This window comes from Vipera ursinii, assembly GCF_947247035.1.
Source record: "Vipera ursinii genome assembly, chromosome: 6".
Taxonomy (NCBI): domain Eukaryota; kingdom Metazoa; phylum Chordata; class Lepidosauria; order Squamata; family Viperidae; genus Vipera; species Vipera ursinii.
Genome location: NC_139515.1, coordinates 47304509 through 47324407, shown reverse-complemented (window position 1 = coordinate 47324407; position 19899 = coordinate 47304509).

Below are 19899 nucleotides of genomic sequence, written 5' to 3'. Positions count from 1 at the left end.
TCCTCACAAGTTAGGTATGCCCCTCTTTAAAGTTTAAAGTGCTTTTATCATCAGTTAAATTCTGATACCAAACAGAAATTGATTGCTAGAAAAGAACAGTGAAGGAGAGATCAGAGAATAAAACAACATCCATTCATCAAAATAGGACTTAGGTGTAGATAGTGGTATCACCACTATTATGGCTAATTTGCCTAAAAGTCAAAACAGTAACAAACAGATGAATAGTTATACAAAGACTGTACTTTATTATAGTAACATAACAAATTAATTATTTTGTTATTATGTTGCCTGACTCCATTGACTCTGGGTGCTTTACAAAATATTAAAATATTTATTTATTTATATTTATATTTATTTATTAGATTTAATTGCCACCTGTCACATATCAAAAGGACTCTTAAATTACAAGCAATTTAAAGCAAGAAAACAATATGGCAAAGCAACAAAGCAAATGTTGGAACAAAGAAAAAAAGAGAAGGGACTTCAAATCTGTTTCAATTAAATCAAAAATTTAATAAAAATAACAAAATAGGTAACAAAACTAACAACAGTCAAAGTATCTAGGAATTATTCTCAGGTATAAATTAGAAGTCTTGTTAAATTGCGTAGAATAATGAAAAACCATTCAATTTAAAAACTTAGCTTTACTGCTATTGTTTTTGGTTCTAGGTTTTTTATTAACTTTCCAATATTAAGTTCAAATATTTGAAAAGCAACGTGGTGACTGAGTACAATAATTCCATTACATTTAATGCTATTTTTTATACATTTTAATTGAATAATCTTAACAAAATATAGCTTTTCTTCTGTAGAAGTATAGTAACAAAATAATTTTTAAACATGATCATTATTCATTCTTCTTTGGACTATTGCTTTGCAGTAAATTGAGACTATTTTTTAATTCAATACTTTCTGATTACAATTGTGCATATCTTACTGAAATATTAGTGATATGTAACAAGCCAAAATACAGCTTTCATATTTCCTTAATAATGCAAACATTCTTATAATTCCAGTATCCTATTTAAGCAAAAAACTACCATGCAATATTTCATTCACTCCCAAGCAAACTGACAGAATAAAGTGAGTTAAGCATTTCACCAATGATCATTTCAGGATCATTGTTTTTAGGACAAAATTTTTTGGAGAGGACACTGCAGTGATGCCATTTTACAAGTAGAAGGCTATTAGCATTCATTCTGTACAAAAAATACCCTGGAAATTCTCTTGACCATCTCAAGGGCCACTTATCGCTGATCCTATCATTTGTTGTTTCCACAGAGACATCATTTGAATTGTATCCCTTGCTCAAATTGTCTTGTATTCTGATTCTGAGCCTGTCGAAAGATCTAATGAATACCCTGTGTATCATCTTCCTCCTGCCTCATTTTTAAGTTAATAGCAGCTTCCTTGTACAGACTGAGATACTAGGCACTAGTACACTAGAAAGTTAGTCAATAACAGTGCTTTATTCCTGTTATTCATCACAATTTTCCTATAGATTTAATACACAAGTTAGATTGTGTCTGAAGCACAAAACATATAGTAAGATTTAAAATGGAGTAGCATTCTTTAAATCAAACAGCCACCAAAAATGGCTGTGATCTGAAGCTAAATGGCACAAGACCAGAATGTTCTGCTCTAATATTATTTACAATTTTATATTATTAGTAGCAATCAATTAACATGTTCACATAAAGCTTGTGGGTAAGAAAAGGTATAGGTTAGGGCAAGGGTAGGCAACCTTAGCTCTTTTATGACTTGTGTACTTCAACTCCCAGAATTCCTGAGCCAGCATGGCTCAGCTTGGAAACCTCTCCCTTTCTCCTCAGCATGGCTGGCTCAGGAATTCTGGGAGTTGAAGTCCATGAGTCATAAAAGAGCCAAGGCTGCTTCCCCTGGGTTAAGTTAATAATCTTAATTATATTCATGCCAGATGCAGTATTCACTGTTATTTATAATGGCTATAGTAACCACATTTGGCACATGTTTCATCACAGCAAATTTGTTCATGTCATTCAGTGCAAGCTAAGGTTTTTAATCCAGATACTTCCTTGCAAACCAGCATACTGTTACTAAATTGGGCAAACCTGCAGTGTACTGTCACACAAGAAGTAAAAAAAGTAACTGTGAAAATAGAATGATTTCAGAAAGAGAAAAGTTTATATGAAAACATATTAGAAGACAAATGAATCTACTAATAGACGATCTGGAAGCTGCTTGGAACAGAGAGAAAATGATAATGTTACAGAGTGGCACCAAAATTTAGTGATTTAATGGATATAAAGATGTGGGTGAAGAGGGCTAATAAGTAGCCTCTAACAGAGTGGATGGAATTAAAAAAATAAAAGGAATGAAATAATTTGGCATGAATCTCAAATGAAAGAATTCTAGAAGGAGTATTTTAGAGACGGCTATGGAAATTACAGTGATATGTTGAAGAGTAAAACTGAAAAAAATACTATAAACCTAAGTGTCCCCAAAAGAAATTTTGAAAAGAGAGTCATGAATGTTGCAAAAATGTTGAAAAATAGTACTTAGATGTAGATGTAGTAACTAAAGAATTGTTAAAATGCAGGTACTGTTTGTTTGTGGAATGACTATGTGATTCATTTAATGTGTATGTAGCCTGTTCAATACTCTGTACAATATATATATATATATATAATGTGTGTATGCATGTGTTTGCAGGCACATGGTATTTATTTGTATAGAGGTGTGATTGGAAAGATTTGGTCTGAAATATTTTGATTTATTCAGCCTCTGGGAAAATAACAGCATGGACCCAAACAAAAGATAGTTCTCAAAGTAGTAGACAGTTTTCAAAACCTAAAGTAGTTCTCTAAATGAAATGATGTGATGTTACTTAAATAGACCAGTACCAAGATGCATAAGAAGAGTAGCAATCTAGGATTCTTGATGTAAATTATAAAAGCAGTTGGGTGTAATCAGATAAATTAATATGACTGGTAGATTTTCTACTTTAATTCTTATGAAACAGCTTCAACTGGGAAGGTGTATATGGGTATGAATAAATGAATGAATATATCTTTTGGTTTAGAAAGTGAGCAACAATAGATGTTAACTTGCATTCCTTTCTAGTGACACAATTCTCTGAACAAATAAAAGTAAATCTGTAAACACCATTGATATGATCATCAGCAATTCATTGGTTGTAAAAGATCTTCAAATATAACCATTTCATATACAGTCACTTTAAGTTTTATCCTACTAGATGCTTTAGGCAACATGATAAATTTTGACGAATGCTGGGACATGTAGTTGCTCATTCACATAAAATAGATTTGGCACAAAAGCAGGTAAGGCAAGATGAGACTGATTGCATTAATCCAATTCCATTTATTTAGACATCCCTCTGAGCAGGACTTTTGTCTATTGCCACTAAACTCATTACCTAATGTGATTTACTTATCTTTCAAGGCAAGTAGACTTTTATTTCCCTCATTATTAACCTTTGCCTGATTTACAGTAGCTTTATATTGCTTTACATCTCAATTAACCGGTAGAATTGCATTCATTTATGTCTTGCTGACCATATTTAGAAGGACTGCTATTACAGAATAAACCAACCATTAGAATTAATAAATGCCATTAATATATTATCCCTAAAATGAAATGATTAAAAGCAATACATTTTATAAACATAACAACACTTGATATATTTCACTGACATAATATATTTGGTTAGGATTACTATATCTGGATTGCAAATCCAGATGATCACTCAATCTCAACAGAGACAGATAACACTTTACAGATGTTTGAGACTTATATGACAAACATATCAAAGTGTCATATGTAAAATTGGCAGCAAATAGCAAAACCATTTTGGATAGATATATTTCCCATATATGAGACATAATATTCAAATAGTTGTGAATTGTCAATTCCCTCTTCTAAAATAGATTAACGAATTATAATTGCTGTTTATTGTTTAAACATTAAAATATGATAAAGAGTACAGACTCTATAAAATTTATTTTTTCTAAAACTTTTAGTCTAGCCTCTGACCAGTTTTGAAAAGAAGAGTATTAAATGCTTCAATATATCTGAATATATAGACTCAAACAAGATTATACACAGTGAGAACAATCAAACAATGGAATTGTTTGCCTTCAGAAGTTGTGGGTATCCAATCACTGGAAGCTTTTAGGAAGAGACTGGACAGCCATTTGTCCAAAATGGTGAAAGGGCTCCTGTTCAAACAGGGGGTTAGACAAACTGACCTCCAAGGTCCCTTCCAACTCTGTTATTCTATGTTACATGTATCTGATCATGACTGCAAAAAGCTGGACCAGAACTAGAGGCAATAAAGGGACCTTCTATATCTCTTTGTTGCATCTATTGGTCATCTGAACTTTTATACTGCAGATATAGTAGGCTTAAGCAAGATGTAGATGTCAATCCTGTGATACTTTGGTACTAACATTTTAAAAAGCAAACTGAATACCCTTTGTGCCCCCCTGCCAAAATCATGTTCACAACTTTTTTTCCTGTGTCCTTAAATACTCTTTCTCAAACATGATTTTAAAGTCACCCTGAGCTTGAAAGGAATGAATAGATGCAGTGCATTTAACCAATGTCTAAAAATGTCTTAAAATTAAGGGGAAAGCACTCTTGATGCATAACTCCAAGTCTCATTTTGCCAGAATAAATAGTCAAAGCTGAGAGAACAGGCCTTCCAGAAATTATGGTGACATGTGTCAACTTCATTTATTATCAGTACGGTAAAAATGGGGAAGGAAAGTCTGGACTATGTTTGTCAACAATATAAAGACTGAAAGGCAGTAGTTAGAATGATTTTGTAGTTAGGACTATTAAATGTAAAATGGTAGAGGAAGAAACAAGGTTATGGAACTAAAAGTGTGAAGAGATCAAAATATAATCATTTATGTATAACCCACCCACTGTTAATTCTTTCTTGTTTGTGCTCTGTACTTTGCTCAGACATAACTTAAAAGCTGACCACGGAAAAAGAAAAAGCTTAGTTGTAGCTTTAAATGCTTTCGCTATAGCCTGCAATGTATCATTGAAAATGTATTCACTCAAGGAGAAAGATCTGGGCTGCCTGCCAGCAATTGTGTACTCGAAACATAAGCCTTGTAACAAGCTGTTGCTGAAATAACCTGACGAAGAAAACATGTATTCAGACGAAAAAGAAATCTTTTGGCCTATTATCGTGAGAAAGTACATTAGCCAGTGCTTTTTTTGTAAAAGAAAAAGGTGCCGGAACTCACACATGTCATACAACCCGCCTTGCCTACCCTACAAGGTTCCATCCAAAAAAGGTGCCGGAACCCCGTTCTGAGCGTTCTATGAGGAAAAAAGCTCTGACATTAGCTATAAAAGGGGAAAAACGTATTAGTGTGTTTTTCTCCCCTGTCTCTCTGCGTTAGAGACAAGAGATTAGAAAACACCCAGTTTTGGCTTTGATCAAAGAATAAAGCTGTTTCTTTTGCAGTAGCCTCGTGTTCAGTCTTGATGCATAAAACTCTATTAGGTTTTAAGAATATAAATGTTTTGAAAATTTCTGCCAAAATGAATAGGGGTTTAATTTAGGGGTACAGTTATTCAAAAGATATGGAATTATTAGAATGATGCCAAGAATTGAGGTCAACGTTGATGGCAGTATAGGTGATTCTGGGCTAGAGATTGATGAACATCTTGTGTAGTTGGTTGTCTACTCTGAAAAGAGACATCTGCAGGAGGGCTCTACTACTACAAAGAGCCATGGTGGCACAGTGGTTAGAATGCAGTATTGCAGACTCACTGCTCATTGCCAGGAGTTTGATTCTGATCTTCTGAGGTTGGTAAAGTGAGGACCCAAATTGTTGGGGACAATATGCTGACTCCATAAACCGCTTAGAGAGGGCTGTAAAGTACTATGGAGCAGTATATAAGTCTAAGTTCTACTGCTATTATTATTTATGTTTTTTTAAATTAAAACATAGTTAATTAAATATCTTTTTTTCTTGGTCTGGAAAAACACTCCAATCAATTTTTCATATTTATTCAAGGAATTGAATTATAATAGCCTAATTCTTTAATCCCAAACTGCATTGACTACCTTATAGATTACCTTAGCCTGTTGGTCAGCAAATCAGTTACTTTTTTTCTTCAATGCATTTAATAGCATAATGTTCTAAAAAGATGAAATTCATTAGGCATCCTTACTTGGTATTCAAATACTGTATTTGCCTGAAAGAAAGATATCTATTTATTTAAGAAATCATACTACAAAATTGGCAGAGAACCAGGCATTTATAGGAAACTTGTCTAAATAACTTCTCTTAAGCAGAAGCTAGTCTTCAGGTGGTCCAAGCTTTGCACATTGAATTGAATCCTTTTTGTCAGCAAATGCAAGACAAAATGAGGGTAGAGCAGAAACACACACAGAGAGATATACGCACACATTACTTTGTTATGCTGGGGGAAAAACAGATGCCACTGTTGACATAGGATTGAAAAGTATTTCAGAAAGAATTTCTATATGTTTGTCCTAAATTCTTTAAATGAGTCCTTCGGGAGAAGGGCGGTATACAAATTAAATTAATAATAATAATTAATAAATAAATGTATTATATTATTTGTTTCTGTTTGATTATGTCATTGCCTAATTTATTAAGAGTAGAATTTACAAAGCAATTTATGATTATAACATTTTCAGCATTATTATGTATGTAATCTGATGTAAATACTGTGTAAGTGGCATTCTGTGTATCTCAGTAGCCCGTACTTTTTTTATCATTATAGCAACTACAGTATAACATTTCTGTTTACTGTGTTTGGCTTCTACCATATTCCTTTGAGGTACTGATATTACTTTGGGGGAACCAGATTGATCACTTGGTGCCTCTGATCAAATGGTAACAAAGGCATTTTTTACAGAATTAATGAAACATCATGCATCTCTACAATTACTATAATCTTTTATTAAGGAAACTGAATAATCTCAAAAGTGGAACACTATAAAGTATAATATGGTGAGGATTTTCAATTGGCATGGGAGACCCAAATTCAACTCAACTTTTAGCAATACAGTACTTGAATGGAAATCCTTTCTTATATGGTTGTTCCTGGCAAAAACAATAGAAGAAAGTACTGAATTTACTGCGGGAGGCGGGGGTGGAGGAGGCAGGATTTAAATACCAGGTATTCCCCAGTTGTATGTTGCAAATATTATACAGTACACTTTATTTTGAGTTGAGAGAAAAACCAATTAAAACACCCACAATCTTATGAATTATAGGTCTCAAGCCATAAGCTCCCAATAAAGCACTGGATAAAAACAAACTTCTTACTCATAATCTTTCACATTAAAATGCTGTATTATCAGAGAGAGAGAGAGAAAGGGGAGGGAGGGAGGGAGGGAGGGAGGAAGGAAGGAAGGAAGGAAGGAAGGAAGGAAGGAAGGAAGGAAGTATTTTAAAGTGAATTTCACCAATAATACCAAAGCAAGGTTTATTTCATGGTTGATACAGTATTAGCATTACAAATAAATGAATCTTGTATTTATATATACGTATTGTCACGACGTCCTCTGCCAGGAAACAAAGGCACTTCAAAAGGAACGGGTAACAAGGTTTATTTCCTCTCCAAAGCAAACCGCGGTAAAGTCAGCATTGAGGCACCTAGCCTCAATGCTCTTTTATCATGTTACCACACCCTAACCCCACCCCTTCAAAGCAAACCGGCATCCGCCCGCCTCCCCATAAACACCCCACCCATCACCGTGCATAGCCACCACCCATCGTGTGCACTGCTGCAGCCCGTCAAAGCCCCTCCCAGGTGAGTTCTGTCCTTCCGCTCCCTCGCGCGCCCCAGTCCGTGCTGGTGTTGCGGGCGTTAAACTCCCCCCCGAGTCCAGTAACAGGGTGGCGAAATAGGCACAGCCACACACCCCTCCACAGTCTGCTGGAGCGTGTCCAACTGCCCGCTTGGTTCAGCCCATTGCTGCCCGGGCGCCATCCGCAGTCCAGCGTCGGCCAGCTGCTCGGCGGGGTTGCAGCGGTGCGCTCCGTGAAGTCCGGGCGAAGCCACGCCCCCTACATGGGCGTCCGGGGTCCAGGAAAGGTGCTGCCCGGGCACGCCGATCAGCTGGGGAGCGGCTGGCCGCTCAGCGGGGCTGCGGCGGCATGCTGTGGCGGCAGACGAAGCCACGCCCTTCGATCGATTGCCCGGGGCCTGACGATCCGGAGGGGGTGCGCCGATCAGCTGGGCGCTGGCCAGCTGATCAGCGGAGCCGCGGCGCGCTCCGCGGTGTTTGGATGCGGCCACGCCCATTGCGGCAGGTTCCGGGGCCCGACGGTGGCAATGTCGAGGCCCGAGCGGGCGGCGGACCGGCGGGGCTTGACACGTATCTCACTAAAAAGAAACCTTTAAAACATGTCTTTTTTAGACAGAGCATTTCTATTCATAGATACATTTAGTTTATGTTACTTCACAGAGACAACATTTTATAAAATGTCAGTGTAACAGATTTTTTCATCTTGTTCCTACCAAGAACAATAACTCAGTGGAGGGAATACTTTCAAAGAAAGAAATCTACCAAATTATGATATATAGAGAGTGATCTTTTCATCATTAGAGAACCAGAGACAGCTTCCATAGCTGCATAGTCCCATCTTCCATACAAAGATCACATGACAATTATAGAAAGATCTGCTTCTTAAAAATTATGCTTCAAACAAATGAAACTTTATATATTAGTAAGCAGAATTTTCCATTTCTTAATTTTACTAAATGTTTTCTTAAAATTTGGAAGTATGTATAGCCCAGTATTTAGTCATTCAGTGCCTATTTAATTGCGGTAAATTAAATTATGAATGTCTCACTGCATTATCATTCTTACTTGTTCCACACTGATAAAATGTTTTTATTGATCAAAAATTATTTTCATTAATCCAGAGTTCTTACCCTAATTGTGAAGTTGCTCTATCATCATAAATTATATATTGTTATTATCCATTAAACTGAAAAGTACAGGTGGATGAAAGTTTCTATAGATTCCCCATAAAAACATTCCGTTGAGATCAAAGGACAGAATAATGCATCACAAGTATAAGCTGCTATCAAAAATAGTCTAATACCTGGTTTTCAAAAATAGACTGGTCAACCATTTCACTGGGATAGTATAAGGCTACTGCCTTGAGCAGGAGTTTAGACTAGAAGACCTCTAAGGCAGTGGCCCCCAATCTTTCGGGTATCAGGGACCGTGGAAAGAGGTTTTTCTGTGGACTGGAGGGGACTGGTTTCACATGCTGCCTGCATCCCACAGTTTCTGGCATGCCACGGCCCAGAGCTGGTTCATGGACCAGGGGTTGAGGACTCCTTCCAGCCCTATGATTCTATGAATATAAATTCACCCATCTACCTCCATGATGTTTTAAATTCACCCCATGTTATAACATAATAAAATATTGTACACTTATCTGTCTGTTCCAGTATCAAATTTTAAATAGGAATGAACTATATGATACAACCAATATTCCATTGGCATAAAAGCCAACTAGGTGACATTGGGTAAGTCACTCTCTCTCTCAACCCAAATCACCTCATAGGGTTGCTGTTGTGGGGAAAAGAGGAGGAGGAAGGAGTACTATGTGTGTTCACCATCTTGAGTTATTTATAAAAATAATAATAAAGGTGTGATATAAATAAATAAAAATAAAATAAATGTGATAAATGCATGATAAAGCAACCATGAAAGCAATAGAATTGGGGGGGAGCATATCTATCATTTACAAAACTAATTGGCATTCAACCCTTAAAGAAAAAGAGTTGTTTTTCTCAAAGTTACTTCGATGACAAATATATTTCAGTATGACAAATATACATTTCATTCCCTCTTTAGGGATCAATACATTAGTTTAAGATATGGGATCATTTAATGCCTTATAACATTCCTGCACAGAAAAATACTTCTCCATGGAAATTTGTGGAAAATGCATCTTTCTGCTTGTGACTTCCTCACCGTTCATTTCCTCACCATCCATTACTAGCCCTACCTGATAGCCCAGAACAGAAAACCTAAGACTACTTTGTCAGTGTGGAAGAATTTATGAACTGGAATAGCCATAGCAATGAACCAGCCAATGGGAACTGTTATTTAACTGAGACACAGGATTGGCTGTGAGAAGCATGTGAGCCAGCCTAGTTTTGGGTGTGTCTTAGTCTTCCCAAGTTAAGAGTTGTTTTTTTTTTGTTTTTTTTTAAATATTTTTATTAAATTTATTATTTAAAAACATTGGACACAGTACCAGCGAGCTGACAAACCTTTTTGTCTACAATGTTTAAATATATATATATATACATGTATATATGTACATCAAAAATACACTTAAATACACTTAGATTACAAATCGGTGAAATACCACAATATTTAAAACAGTGAGCTAGTCTGTAAAACCTAATAGAGACCTTTCTTTTTATCCATCCAAAGATACAATTTGTTCCAAATTCTATAATAGTCTGATTGATCTTTATTCTTTAATTCCAAAGTTAATTTGTCCATTTCAGCGCAATCCCAAATTTTCCTAATAACCTCTTTTTGTCCTGGGATCTCATTCTTTTTCCATTTTTGCGCAAATGATATTCTAGCTGCTGTGATAATATGGATCGTTAAGTATAGCACATCTTTAGGATATTTCTCTTTCGTGATTCCCAACAAGAAAAGTTCTGGACTAAACTCCAGATCTTGTTTCAATATTTCTTTCAGCCAAATCCAAATCATTCTCCAAAATTTTTGTGTTTTACTGCAAGACCACCACGTGTGGAAGTATGTGCCTATCTCTTCAGAACACTTCCAACATTTGGGAGATGCTGTTGTGTACATTTTTGCTAAGCGGGCTGGGGGAAGATGCCATCGGTAAAACATTTTAAATAAATTTTCTTTATACGATGAGGCCAGTGTTATCCTTTTATTCCTATCCCAAATTGTTTGCCAAGTATCTAGGTCGATGTTATGTCCTAAATTGTTAGCCCAGATCAACATGGGGTCTTTCACTTGCTCTTCAAACAGCTTATATCCCAAAAGTAATTTATAAAAATTCCTTATTTGTTTAGAGTCCGGTCCCAATAATATTTTGTCCAATGCTGTTTCAGAGGTATATATCCCCCATTCATTTTTATCCTTCCTAAATCTCGATTGGATTTGTAAGTAGGCCCACCAATCGAGTTTTATACCTTGTAATTCTAGTTCATTCCTAAGTTTCAATTCCCCCTCCTCATTCAGAATATCCTTGTATGAGATTATGTTACCCAAATCAAACAGATTTGGGTAAACTATCGCTTCAAGGGTGGATAGCCAGACCGGTATTTTGGTGTAATTGTGAGATCTAATTTTTTTCCAAGTATTGAGTAGCGCTTGCCTGATCCGGTGTCTTTGAAAATGCGAGAAAAGACCTTGTTTCTCCGTCCATAGGAAAGCATGCCAGCCATATTGCAAATCGTGACCCTCTAAAGTTAATAGTCTTCTATTTCTCAAGATTACCCATTCTCTAATCCAGCTCAGGGCCGCGGCGTGGTAATATAATTCCCAGTCTGGCAATCCAAAACCCCCATTTTCCTTCGTGTCTTGTAAATATTTCAATTTAATTCTTGGTTTTTTCCCCTGCCAAATAAAATTTAGTGATAATTTATCCAAATTTCGAAAAAATTTAGAGTCGAGTTGAATTGGGATATTCTGAAACAGAAACAGGATTTTAGGCAGAATATTCATCTTAATGACAGCGATTCTTCCCAATAATGAGAGTTTTAGGTTTCCCCATCTTTCCAGGTCACCTTTTATTTGATTCACTACACTATCATAATTATCCTTTTTGAGTGAAGTGCATCTAGCCGTAATGTTAATCCCTAAATATTTTATTTTCTTGACTATTTCTATATCCGTGATTTCGGCCAGATTACCTTTTTGTTTATTGGTCATATTTTTAACAATCATCTTGGTCTTATTTCTATTTATTCGCAGTCCGGCAACCTCACCATATTTAGATAATTCTTCCAATAGCTTTGGTCCCGTCTGACATGGATCCTCCATAATAAAAACTAGATCGTCCGCGAAAGCTTGCAATTTAAAGGTTTCCTTTTTAATGGTTAATCCTTTTATCTTTGGGTCGTTTCTTATAGTTCTCGTTAATACTTCAAGAGTCAATATAAACAGCAACGGTGATAAGGGGCAGCCTTGCCGTGTTCCCTTTTGAATTTGAAACTTGCTAGATGCTTCCCCATTAATAATTATTTTTGCTTCCTGATTGTCATAAATTGCCCTAATTATATTTATAAATTTTTCTCCCATATTCATAAAGCTAAGCTGTTGGCACAAAAAAGACCATTTAACATTGTCAAATGCCTTTTGGGCGTCTAAGAAAAGTAATGCCATCTGTTGTTCGCTATGTAATTCATAGTACTCCAATGTATCTAATATTATTCTAATGTTGTGCTTAGTGTGTCTCTTAGCGAGAAAACCATTTTGATCTGCGTGTATGAAATCATTCAGAAATCGTTTCAATCGTTCCGCTATAATTGATGTAAATATCTTGTAGTCCGAGTTAAGAAGTGATATGGGTCTGTAATTTTGGATTAATGTATGGTCTGTGTTATCTTTCGGAATAAGGGTTATGTTTGCCTCTAGCCAAGATTTAGGCGTCCTTGCGCCTTCTAATACTGCGTTAAATACCTCCACTAGGGGTTGAGCTAGGATATTTTGTAATTCTTTATAAATCTCTGATGGAAGACCGTCGGGTCCCGATGCTTTATTATTCTTTTGTGCATTAATAGCTTTTATCACCTCAGATAGTCGAATTTCCTCGTTTAACATATTTCTGGTATCTTCTGTGACCTTAGGTAGTTTGGCTCTTTGAAAATATTCCTCCATTTTCTCCACACTTGCCTGGCTATCTTCTTTATATAAACGTTCATAAAATTCCTGGGCTATAATTTTTTTTTTTCCTCCTGGTGGAATATTCTCCCTTCCTCATCTCGTAGTTCGTGAATCCAGTTTTTCCCCTTTTGTTTTCCCAATTTATATGCGAGCCACCGGCCCGGTTTATTTGCATTTTCAAAAAAATTTTGTTTCGTGTTTCTCAATTGTTGTGCCAATTTCTCTTTGTCTAGAATGTTAAGTTTGTGTTTAATCAGATCCATAGATTGCTTGATATTCTCTTTTTGTGGATCTTGTTGGAGTGTAACTTCTAAGCTCTTATATTCCTCTTCTAATCTTTCCCGTTGTTGTCTTTTCCCCTTATTTTTATATACCATATATGCCCTCGCTACCCCTCTCATCACAGCCTTAGCTGTATCCCAATTGTTTTGTACTGAGGTGTCTATAGCTTTATTTTCCTTAAAGAAAAAACTTAGTTCTCTCTCCATCTTAGATTTGAATTCGGGGGGGGGGCGGAGCCAACTGTCAGAGCGGGCGGCTGTGTGAACGGAGCTCTCTCCTCGCACAACCTCTCACCCAGTGTTCGCGGGGGCTTTTCGGAGCTTCAGGAGGTCCTGTAGGGACATCCAAGTTGCAGGCAGCCCGGAGAACCTTCATGAGCGGCAGTTCGTGTTGAAGATCCGGAGAAAGTCTGATGCGAGCGAACCGGGGAGAAGGAGGCTAGTAATGGCCGACATGAAGATCTGACAGAGGGACGGAGCTAGCACGTAAGCAGCGGGACAACGGTAGAGCGGAGCTGACGGAGAGTGTATCCGAATATTAAATAGGAAGCGCTTGTGAAAGAGGTACTGGTTCGAAGTGGGAGCCTCACGGAGAGGGAGTAAGCGGCGATAGAAGTCTTGAGGGAGGCGTTTGGCAAAAACAGCAAGGGAAAGAAAGCCGAAGACTATATGACTGTATTCTAGCTGGAGAAAAGCTACAACAAGTCAAAGTCTGAGCTTTGGAGCCTTAGAGACTGAACTCTGGATTGTCGGGCGTGGAAAGCGATCAGCTTGGTCTAGTCTGGTCTATCCTGGTAAATTTTGAATTTGTGAACTTTTGAAACTTTTGAAATTCTACTCTACTTGTCACGGGCGGCCATTTGATATAGCAATTTAGTAACTGGAGGTTTGTTTAGTGGGACACCTACTGGTCTTTGACAGCAGAGGAAGACGGAAAAGGTGCCAATTTTTGCGCCGGAAACGGGGGGGGGGAAAAAGAAGAAGAACGTGACTTTGATTATATTCATACTATAGAATTCTATTATATAAATTGCTTAGTTGGTAATAAGTATCTGGTGGTAACTGTTTTATATATCTTTTGTCATAGAGTTAAAAGGTTTATATAAGACTCAGGGTATTATACATTGATAAAACGCTGTTAAAATTGGGGAAACATGACAAGTATCTCGGGAGCAACTAAGCCTAGCGCTGGCAAAAAGGCAGCAGTACAGGGACAGGGGATGTCCTCAAGTCCCTCCAATCAGAAATCTATAGAGGATATGCTGCAAAGGGAAAGATCTAACTCGAATTCCTTTAAAGATTTACATGCCCTTTTGCAAAACCTACACGAGGCAATGGCCAAAAACCACGAGGAGATGAAGAGAGAAATAGGCCAAATAAGAAACGATACTGGTGAATTAAAGGGGAAAATCCAAGCGATAGATGATAAATTTGAAGGGATTCAACAGCAATTAGTCAAAAATGAACAAAGACTTCAAGATATGGAAGCTAGAATGGAAAAAGAGGAAAAGAGAGTAGATGATTTAAATGAAACACTCCTTCAGGCTAATAAGGAATTAGAAACAACAGTCATTTTTCTGGAAGCAGAAAAGGCTGCTCATTATCTACGCTTCCAGAACGTTCAAGAAAAAAGAGGGGAAGATCTGTTGGTCATGATGGCAGAACTGATGGCAAAGGCACTCGGTGTAGGGAAGGAGGAAATGCTGGCGGAAATTGATGAAACATACAGGGTCCAAACTAATTATGCGAGAAGGCACAACCTCCCAAAAGAAGTACATGTAAGGTTAGTTAAAAAATCAATTCGGGATGAGCTTCTGCATAGATCTAGAGAGGAACCATTAGAATTTCGGGGCCAACCAATCACCATCCTTAAACAGATACCTAAAAGGATGAGGGATCTGAGACGCGGCTATCAATTCTTAACATCCAAACTAATAAGAGAAAATGTAAATTTTAGATGGTTAACTCCAGAGGGTATTCTTGTTACGTGGCAGGATAGAAGGCATAGACTGGACACGATAGAGAAGGCAGAAGATTTTTACAAACGCCACTTCCATAGCCAAGAGGAAGTAGATTTAGAAGATCAAGATGGAAGGGAGGTAAGAGAAAGAGATACAATACGTGTGGCAATGGATGGGAAGATCTTAGCTACAGAGGATAGAAGGAACAAATCCGGTGAGTTAACAGAGAAACATGGAACTAGAGACAAGGAAGAGAGAGAGCCCCGAATCACAAGATCCACAAAAACCAGAAATAAGTAAGATGAAGGGAGGTGAGTGTAGTATTATGTCTGTGAATATTAATGGATTGAATTCGCCAGTGAAACGGCGGAAATTTTTTAATAGGCTTATTCACCAACAATTGGATATCGTGGCAATACAAGAAGTCCATATAAAGGAACAACAAAAATATTTGTTAGTACAACCAAGAATAGGGAACCTATTCGTTTCCTTAGACCGACACAAGAAAAAGAGAGGAGTGGCACTATATGTAAACCCAAAATTGACTGCAAAACTAATTTATAACGATAAAGAGGGTAGAATACTGATAGTCGAGGTTATAATAAATCACAGGAAGGTCATGATGGTAGAGATATATGCCCCAAACCATAACCAAGAACAATTTTTCAAAACACTTCACAATAAGATATGTAGCATTGATTATGAGGAGATTTGTTTAATAGGAGATTTTAATGCTATCCTAGATATAAATTTGGATTATATGGGAAAGACGCTTAGGAAAAAGAAGAGAAGAACTCTACCGAGATCTTTTCTTAACTTGGCTGAGGAACTAAATATCCAAGATGTCTGGAGGGAAAGAAATCGTAAGGCTAGACAATATACATATTACTCCAACCGACATAACTCATGGTCTAGAATAGACATGGTGTGGATGACGAAAGAAATTAGTTCAGAAATAGATGAGGTACATATAGCGACAGGTACTTGGGCAGATCACAATCCTATTAAACTTATCTGGAAAGGTTCCAAAAAAATATCCAGATGGACGCTTCAAAGAGCAATTTTAAAAGAAGACGAATTCAAATCCAAGTTAAGAGTTGTTGATGTTCCCCAGAGTTAAATGAAACTCTGTAAAATACTGAGTTTTGTTGGGAGTAGCCATAAAAATACAATCTTGGCAATCTTATTGTGCTGTACCTATTCCCCTTGTTAAAATGATGTAAATTGTTGTCTGTCTGAGCCATTTCCACTTTCTGCGTTTTTTGGATTTAAGATACATTTTCCCCTTGTTGCTTTGGTAATGGGGCCCACTTATCTCTGCTAGAATGAAAGGTCTGCTTGATATATTGTCACAGGTTTAACTACAGCATTCAAATTCATTTAACAATAAGGAAGAGTTTTATTATATTGTTATGAGTTATACATCAGTTCACACCCACCATGCATTTTTGTATTTGAGTAATTATGTCATAGCATTTTAGTAGATCTTTATCCAAGAAAAAGGAATAATGGAACTCAAGTAAAATGCAATGTACTTCTGAGATTTGTTTCACATTATGGTAAGTGAGCTACTGAACCATTTATCAAAAATTTGAAGGTACAAATCCCCCCTCCAAAGAGGCATTCTTTATTTATTGCATCAAAACTACATGAAAAAGAAAAAGAGATTACAGCTGGAATAGAGTATATGTTGGTTCTTGATTGAAAATTAGTCTGATGTAATGTGTTGTTGCTTTGATCTAATCCAAGAGCAGAGAAAGTTGTTCCTTTGGGTTATTTGGTTTCCACTAAGTTTGCCATGGGAGTCTCCTAACAGCACCCATGGTTTCTGAATCTAGTAGAGATTTGGTTTATCCAGCCCATGAGATTTAGTATATGAGTATCTGCTCAAGAAGACTAAAATGCTGAACTATTTCCATGGTAACTTGTGCTCAACTGGAATGTTTCCCATTAAGAAAAGTCCATCCAAATCCATTAAGAGATCAACATGGCCCTCTAGCATTGACAATGAACTTTAATTGTTAACATTTTCCTTCTGCTCTAATCTACTCTAATGATGACAAGGAATATGAAAAGAGGAAGGAGAATTGTTAAATGTTATTGGAAAAAACAATGAAACTATAGGACATTCTTTAAATATATTCATACAGAAAATCATCCCCTTTTGTCAAGCAGTTGCATGTCAAAAGTATGAAAAGAGGATAGGGAGGCTAACACCACCAGCACTCATATCTTTAATCACCTTGAGCTCATTGAAGGATCCCAATTTGGTACAAACTAGAACCTTCCTTCTAAACATGATGATGGTCAAAAAATTCAAATTCTGCTGGATTTAGTATTATTAACTGACGAAAGTCACAAGAAAGCAGGCATTCATTAACTTACCTAAATTCTGAGAGACTTCCTTTATATAATCACATTCAATTTTAGAGCTTATTGAGAAGCACAAAATATTAAAATGGGAAGTGATACCAAAAAAATTTCCTCCTCTTGTAACAGACATGATGGTAGCTTGGGATAATTAACTGTATTTATTGTATTGTATTGTATTTATTATAATGATTTATTGTTCTAGGTATTCTTGCATTATTACTTGTATCATCTAATGTTGCACTTTGGATGTGTTACTTATTAGGTAAGAATTTATGTATACTTGAATTGTTGCTTCATTTGATCAGATCAAATAAATATAAACCACTTAACCACTCATGTTGAGGAAGAAATAATAACTAGAAGTAACCAAATATCCTCCTGTGGTTTTACTGAAAGAGTGAACACATACATACATACATACATACATACATGCCTTAATAAGTAAATTAAGTTACTTTTCTTAAGACTCTTATAAGCACATTTCAGAATGATGAAATAATAATAATAATAATAATAATAATAATAATAATAATAATAATAATAATAATAATAATAATAATAATAATAATTTTATTTATATACTGCCCTTCTCCCGAAGGACTCAGGGCGGTGAACAGGGCAAACATATAAAAATACAAAGATACAAAAGTTAAAAAAGAATTAAACACAATGCCCAGCTAAAACAATAAATAGATATATTAAGAACGACAGTAAAATCCCAACCCATCCCCCATCAGGCCAGGCCGGCTTGTACGAATAAGTGAGTCTTCAGATCGCATCGGAAGGAGCGAAGGTCTATAAAGATAATATTTTCTTAATTTTTCCATGTTATTTGGCCATCCTAATGGCCCAGGGAGGATTTTTGCCCACTGTTTTCACACATGTATCCATTACAACAATGCTTTGACAGAGAACTTCAAAAGCAGGACATAGAACATCACTGGACTCTATGTACTACATTTTATTATGTATGAAAATTATCCTTTGATTTCTGTTCAGTAATTGTTCTCTCTAACACATTTATCTAGGTTATTGCTCACACATTTTTAGGATCACAGTTTTCTGGCAAGGTTAAACTATGTTTCAGTCTAATTTGTTGAAGATGAAAACAGTATTCCAGCTAAGAATCACAAGGAACCTAAAATCCATAGTTGAAAAATTATTCTTTAGTGCTGTTTCTAGAAATATTGACTGTTCATTACTACTACCTGCTATTCTTCTGTGGAGCAATGCTGGATAAAAAAAGGATTGTGCAACAACAAAAAGTATTTCTTCTATATGTTAGGTACTACACCTCCTGCATATCAGCTTTGCCAATTTAAAATGCCATTTTTACCACTTCACTAGGATTATTTTGTAATTTCTTAACATAGTACAGCAAAGAAGACAAGGTATAGTGATATATGATAGATGTCTCCTAATACTTTAGATCAGGGGTCCCCAACCTCCAATCCGTGGCATGTCAGCAACCATGTCTAATCTGTTTTACATATTGCAATATAATTTATTAACCCTCCACTTCTTTATTGTGAGCTGGCAAATGTCACTGAGTATTTTGAGGATTAACATTTCATTTCAATCCTACTGTTTTTGGATTCATTTTTAAAGTCTGCAGCTCACTCTCATTTCAGCAAAAATTGTACCTATAGAGCCCAGAAGCACTCCGTCACTCAAAATATATTCCATATTTTCAACAGGCCACAAAAATATTACCCACTCACACCAGGCAGAATTGTTTTGAAACTAATTTAGTAATTTTGATTTAGATCATAGAAAGCTCCTACAAGTAATGAAAGGTCAGCTTCTGATTAAATGAAAATATCTGGGGATTATAAAATTGTGTTATCCTTAACACCACATGTTTATGGACCAAGCATTCAAATAAACACATGTAACTATGACCTCCACATCTATGGTGCTGGAGAAGACTCCTGCGAGTCCCTTGGACTGCAAGGTGATCAAACCGGTCAGTCCTAGAGGAGATTAACCCTGACTGCTCTTTAGAAAGCCAGATCCTGAAGCTAAAACTCAAATACTTTGGCCACCTAATGAGAAGGAAGGACTCACTGGAGAAGAGCCTAATGCTGGGAAAGGTCGAGGGCAATAGAAGAAGGGGATGACAGAGAATGAGGTGGCTGGATGGAGTCACTGAAGCAGTAGGTGTGAGCTTAAATGGACTCCAGAAGATGGTAGAGGACAGGAAGGCTTGGAGGAAGGTTGTCCATGGGGTCACGATGGGTCGGACACAACTTCACAACTAAAACAACAAATGAATACATTATTTGTTTTGCACCTTTCTCCAAGGAACTATGGGGGATTATTTTTGATGGCAGTATTAATCTCAAAGTATTAAACCACAGTACTGAAAAAGATTGATTTTTAA